Consider the following 6,597-nt stretch of genomic DNA (forward strand, 5'->3'; position numbering starts at 1 on the left):
GGCTCATAACAACAGAAATGTATTCCCTCACAGTTCTGAAATCAAGGTATCCCCAGGCCCGTGCTCTCTCTGAAGCCTTTAGAAGAGGATCCTTATTTGACTCTTCTAGCTTCTGATGTTGCCAGCAACCTTGGTGTTCCCTGGCTTGGAGATGCCTCACTCCAACCTCTGCCTCCTTCTCACGGCCATCTCCCCTGTGTCTCTGTCTTCACATGGTGTCCTCCTCTCTATATCTGTGTCCAAATATCCCTTTTCTTAGAAGGACACCAGGGGACCTCCCTGGTGGTCCAGTGGCTAAGACTCTGCACTCCCAATGCAGGGAGCCCAGGTTCGATCCCTGGTCAGGGAACTAGATCCCACATGCCGTAACTAAAATAAATGAAGAAATAAATAAAATAAAGAAGGACCCCAGTCACTCAGAGGGATGGGACTGATTAGGGTCCACCCTAATTCAGTGTGACCTCATTTTCACTTGATTTTTGTCCACAAAGGTCTATTACCATACAAAGTCATCTGGGAGAGACCAGGCAGGTATGGATTTGGGGGGATACTATTCAACCCAGTACAATGTGTGGAACTGGAATAATAGTAGCTACCAGAGACAGCTGTGTGACAATACACGGGACTCTCCATGGCACATACTGAGCACAGACTTAAAATTTAACCGCGCCTGCCTCTACTTCTCATAGTCTTGTCCACAGTGATGATTGTTCTATCAGAAGCCCAAACTCAACTGTCTTCTTTGCTTTTATTTTTGTACGTTTCTCTTTAAAGCAAGCTTTCTTGGTTCACTTTCAATATTTTGCAGTTTTCCAACATTTGATCAAGGTAGTATGCCTACATATATCAAGCAACATACTTTTCTACAAAAGGCAAGGAACTGCACCAGTTATTTGACACTCTTGGTGGGAAAGCAGGTGGGGTAGGAGTGTGGAGCAGAGAGGATTTTGTTTCCAGATGCTGGCTAGAGGCTAGAAGCATCTGCTCTGGGACCCAACAGCTCTTTTACGTTTGTTTGCCCTGGGCCTTCCTCAGAATTCCATTCACCCCCACCTCCCTCTCAGTCTTTTCCTATTGCTTCTAGAGACTGCAAGTGGTACTTTATTTTTCCCCTTTCCCTTCCAATAATCCAGAGAAGCCAGTGAAAGCTTAAAGAAGACCAGGCAAAGTTAACGTGAAAAGACACCTTCAGATGCAATTCAGAGCAACACCAAGTAATTATTCGACTCCAGCAGACTCAAAACAGAGCCTCCAGTGAGAGTGGGAAATAAGAGATTATTCTATCCCTTTGAGGTTCTTATTAACCTAACAGCTTTCTCAGCATCACTCACACTCCAGAGAAGTTTGGCATGGAATGAATCCTGGATGCTAAGCTTTGGCCTCACTTAAAGAGGACTAGCTCCAGCTTTATCATGGTGCAGCAACGGTTCTAGTTTTAAAATATTTTAATGTGTGTCTTTCCCAGCAGCAGGTGTGTACAGGCTTCACTTGGCCAGGATAGATGCCCTCTTCACTCAATACACAGCAATGACCATCCATTCTTGCATCCTGGAATCCATTCCTGGGATTCTTGACGCAGAGCACGTTGACGGCAAGACGGGACAGGCATGCTGGTGCTTGTTACCAGTGTGTCCTTAAGGTGCACCGGCCACGCAGAGAACCTCTGTAGACACAAGCTCCTCCCACACACGTTATTCTTCAGTCGGGGCACACGCATGGCAGGAAAAACCGGAACATCCTTCTTCTAGAGGGAAAATTTGGAACCAAGAATTGATGTTTCCCCATCTGTGTTGGCAATGGAAGTCACTTAAGGTGAATACAACTCTTGCGATCTAAGCCAGGACCAGGAAGGAACAAAATTACACTGGGACTACAATTAAGTAGTGGTAAGAGTAGGGTTATGTCAGGAGGAACAACAGTCTTTTTCATAGGAGACAACTATGATGTCCCTAACAGAAGCTAATGCTCGCTTCAGCAGGGAGCCCTGTCTTGTAAATAAACCAGAGCAAATTAACCTCTCGGCTCTGGCAGATGAGAAGACCAGGATGGGATTGGAATACTTCACCCTGAATCCAAGGAAGCTTCAGCTTCCGGTCCCCACGAGCACCGCGAAGTGCTGAGAGATGCAGTGTTCTAGGAGGTTAGAAAAAGCCGGGATGCAATCAGGAAGCACTGTAATTGTAGTCATTTCTGGTAAATTGCCTAAAAAGATCTTTAAAAATGCTGGAGTATGAAGGCTCTGATAATTAGTTGTGAATTCTTTGCTTGTTCAATTATTTATCTACTTTTTAATTTATAATTTTGTCTTCTTTTTTCTTAAAAAAGAGGGCACTCAGAATTGTATTTGCTGCAGGCCCTGCAGAGCTGAATGTCCCCTGACTCTCACTTAAGGGACAAAGCGGCCCTGTCCTGCTTTCTGGAATCACCACTGAGCTATCAGAGGCAGACCATCATGGCTGGAAGGTGGGGCAGGGAAGTGAACTTTCTCCTACTGTCAGACGCAGTAGAGCTCCGAGTGAGGGTTGCAGCGTCTGTTCAGACCAGACACTGAGATATTGAGGAGAGTGGACACACTCTTAAACTGTAGGCCCTTTCTTTGGATGGACCCAGGGTAAAGTAAAACTGTTCATTTCATACTCTTTAGAGCTCTAACTGATCCTTCATAGAGGAGCTGTGAACTGCCACCATGGGTCTTGTGGGTAAAGCAGGAGGTCCTCAGGATGGGATGGGAACCACTTTTTTTTTCTTCTTTTCTTCTGTTTTTTTTTGTTTTGTTTTAATTTTGGTAGCCACTTCTGAACTGGTTTGTGGAGCTTCAGTGAACTCGGGGCTGGGAAGACACACCCTGGTGGATTCCTAAACAGATTTGCCATTGGTTTTTGGCCACAACGAGAACCTCTCATGGCACTATTGCCAAGCAAAATCCCAAAGCAAGAGAAACATTAAGAATGAACTCACTATTCCTCATCCTTCAGACATACTGACAATAAACAATTCCTTCTGAGATTAAAAACAGGTGCTGTGCTGCACCTACACTGCATTTATATGATTGGAGTACATGCTTTGCTGGGTTCAGACCAAGGGAAACAAGACTGTACAAAACATCTAAAATTTAAGTTACAGCCCAGGTGGTCATGATGATATCTTGTGGGAGATGGAATGTAAAGGCTTTGCTCTAAAATATGACTATAAACATTGGGACTGCATATTGTAAAACTAAATAAATTTCTTCCACAATGGGCCTTTATAAATGCATATGCCAATTCTTCCAGGAATATAGTACTGCCTAAAAGCAGGGATACTAATTACATTGGGAGCCCAAACATTTTCACTGAGAATAAAAAGTGTGTGTGTGTGTGTGTGTGTGTGTGTGTGTGTGTGTGTGTGTGTGTACACTGTTGTGCTGTTTAAAGCCTTCAGATCTTCCATGGAGAGGAAGCTGTATACTGATGCTGAAGACCCAGTATGGAAAGAGACAGGAAGGAGACCAGCAACGTCCCAAGAGAATCAGAAGAATGGATTGGGTAGCCAAGCCAGCTGGAAAGTCCATTATATTATTAGATTTCTGAGGACACTGGCCTTGGTTTATTTATTTTTCTGTCTCCTATAAAATGTATTATAACATTCTACACATGGTAGAACCTTAGTAGATATTTGTTGAATGAGTAAATAAAATATAACAGGTTAGGCTTAACTATACAATGGTAGGTACCAATGAATTGGGTCAAGGCTGCTTAGTAGCATCTAGAGAATTGTTAAAAAATAAATATGATGCCCCAACCCAGGCCAATTAAATTTGGAATCTCTGAGGTTATACATCTTTTTCAAAAGTTCCTCAGGTGATCCTGATATACAGAGAGCAATGAGATCCACTAAACAGAGTGAACTGCCAAGATCCTTTCCAAGACCAAGATTCTGTGGTTTCTAAAACATTGTCAGACTCTTTGGACAATGTGTCAGCACCAGGTATCTAAAAATCCTTCAGCTGTAGCCAGGACCAGCTACCTAGTTTGCAGGGCTCAATGCAAATAAAAACATAAGGCTCCTTGTCCAAAATTATTAAAAGTTAAAAATTATCGATAATTTCAAGATGGCAACTGTAGAGCATTAAACCAAGTGTGGGGTTTTTATAAGCACAAGGCCATGTTAATGCACTGGTCACACAGCCATGAAGCCAGCCCTGTTGATAGCACTGAGCCCCAGGAAATAGCCATCTCGTAATCTTTATCTGCATCCTACTGCAACTCCCTATTCTTGTACTCGCAGAGAAGTGAGATGACTCTCATTTGCTCTTTTCTGCTTCATGAAATTTTAAGAGATAAGAAGGATATTGGAAATAATCTGGCCTAACTTTATATCTAAAGAAAGAATTCCCTCTGAGTTGCCTCTGGCATAGTAAAAATCAGATGAATCATCTAGTAACATAGAAAAAGTGACTTACTTTCCCACTACCCCATTTTACTCATCTGTAAACGAAGACAGTTGCCCACTGCATCCTGTTGCTATGAGGATTAATTCAGATGTGTAATATAGAAGGGCTATTTTTCCATGACCCACCATGGCTGCTCTGAACCTATTTTAGGGCTACATTCAACATTTATTGGTTTCCAAAAAACAGCTAAAGCCACAGTTCATTAATAACGAAATGTATATTTTGCAGATTAGGTATAGAGATGGGGGAAAAAAGATTTCGTACTGGAGACCCCACAACATAAAGGTCATCAAATTCCCCACTGAGCACCTCTGCTCTTCTCTCAGAATTTCTTTCCACTGGCAGCTACCTCACCTCACATTTTTTTCTTCCCTAAAACAATCACCCTAAAAATCCACCCCCAACCCTTCTTCCCTTACCTTGAAATATAGAGCTCTCTCCTCAGTTTGCAAGTGGAATTCAGAAAAAAAAAAAAAAAAAGTTTGTTAAACAGCTGAACAAGGGCCATCTACTCCTCCTCCAGGGCACGAGCATCTCAATACCACCCCCACCCCGTAGGCTTCTCAATATATACCCTCCCTCAAAAAGGCGGTAGGGGTTTGAAAGAGTCTGCTGCCAAGAAAATAAGGTTTCCTCCATACAATTATACAGGTAAAGTGACCAGTTCACGATAAATGTTAATTCCTTCCTTCTTCCCACCTTCCTCACCATCTCTGCCCTAACACCTCCAGTGATAAGAGGAATTCACTCCCTCACAAAGTAATTCCACTCTGTTTTTCAACAGCTCTACTTTTTGGAAAATTATTCCTTATGCTGACCCCAAATCCGCTTTCTTGTGACTTTTATCTGAAGTTTGTCATTCCACTGGGACAATTAGAGCAAGCGTCATTCTTTTTCAAGATGGTGGCTTCTCTCTCCATAGTTTTCTCTGTGACAAACTTCTCAAATTCTGAACTATACTAGCTGCCCTCCTGGAACAGTTTCCAACTCCCTCCTTTTAAAAACTTACCCCAAACTAAATACAGTCTCTCAATGTAGCCTTTGATGTAATGTAGATTGCCAAAGGACCATCTCTTCCCTTGATCTGGGCACACTCTGATTAATTACTCAATCAAAGCATCACTCCATCTCCTCAGCTCCTTGGGCAGCCCTCTCAGGAGACTCTTTGAAATAGCACAGGGGTAGAAGAGGAGAGCTGATGACAACCAGGCCTGTGCTTTAGTCACTAACCACACTGAAGCAGGCCACTCACAGTTTCAGCAGTCAAAGATGGAATGGTTGTGACTCAGAGCAAAGGCCTCAAGTAGCATTAACTGAAGGAACAAAGGCCCCAAGTGACAGACTCCTTACTCGAAAGGCTTTGGATGAACCCAGAAAATGAACACTGCACTCAACAACAGCTTGCCTGCTTCCTGTCCCGTCTGTGATCCAACCCGGTGAACACCTGCCATCTCTCAGGCACTGATGTGATCCCATTCTTGAGCAACTTAGAGCCTAATGATGGTAAACAAGGAACTGAACAAAGAAGTAGGCAGTTACAAAACTGGAATGAGGGCTACAAAGGGAAATAAGAGAGTGTAACTGGAAGCAGGATAAAAGGAAGGACCTAGTTTAAGTGTGGAGGATCAGAAAAGGTGTATCTGAGGGGGAATTTTAAGTTGATACCTGCTAGAAGAGAAAGAGCTAGTCGGGTAAAGAATAGTTGGGGAGTGGTCATAGCAACAAAGGGCATGGTGGGTTAAAAAGTCCTGCGGGAGGAAATTTTGATGTGTTTGAAGGAGCTGAAAGGATGTCAGGTGACTGGAGTTTAGTGAACGAGGAGCGGAGGGGCAGAAAACGTGACGAGGATGGAAAGATGGGCTGGGCCCGGGTCGCACAAGCCCTGGAGAGCCACGGTAAGAAGCTGGGTTATATGGAGTAAGTGCTATGAAAATTGTCTGAATAACATTACGCAGAAGAGTTGGATGGTCTAATTAGGCTTTTAAAAGATAACCATAGCTGCTTTTGAAGGAGAAATTGGAGCGATGCAAGATAGGAAATTGGACACCAATTTGGAGGCTTTTGCAGTTCATGAGACTGATGGTGGCTTGAATATCAATGGTAACAATGAAAATAGAAAAGATGAGCGGATTTGAAAAGCATTCTATGTGTCAGAATTTCAACCA

General features: G+C 43.1%; 1 non-coding gene across 1 annotated transcript; it reads left to right on the top strand.

Annotated features, from left to right (window-relative positions):
* Nucleotides 1-276: 276 nt before the first annotated feature.
* On the top strand, nucleotides 277-349 carry TRNAG-CCC (transfer RNA glycine (anticodon CCC)). The gene has a single exon. It is a non-coding gene; the product is annotated as a tRNA-Gly (tRNA).
* Nucleotides 350-6,597: the final 6,248 nt, after the last annotated feature.

The sequence above is a fragment of the Lagenorhynchus albirostris genome, chromosome 11 (assembly GCF_949774975.1).
Source record: "Lagenorhynchus albirostris chromosome 11, mLagAlb1.1, whole genome shotgun sequence".
Classification (NCBI taxonomy): Eukaryota; Metazoa; Chordata; class Mammalia; order Artiodactyla; family Delphinidae; genus Lagenorhynchus; species Lagenorhynchus albirostris.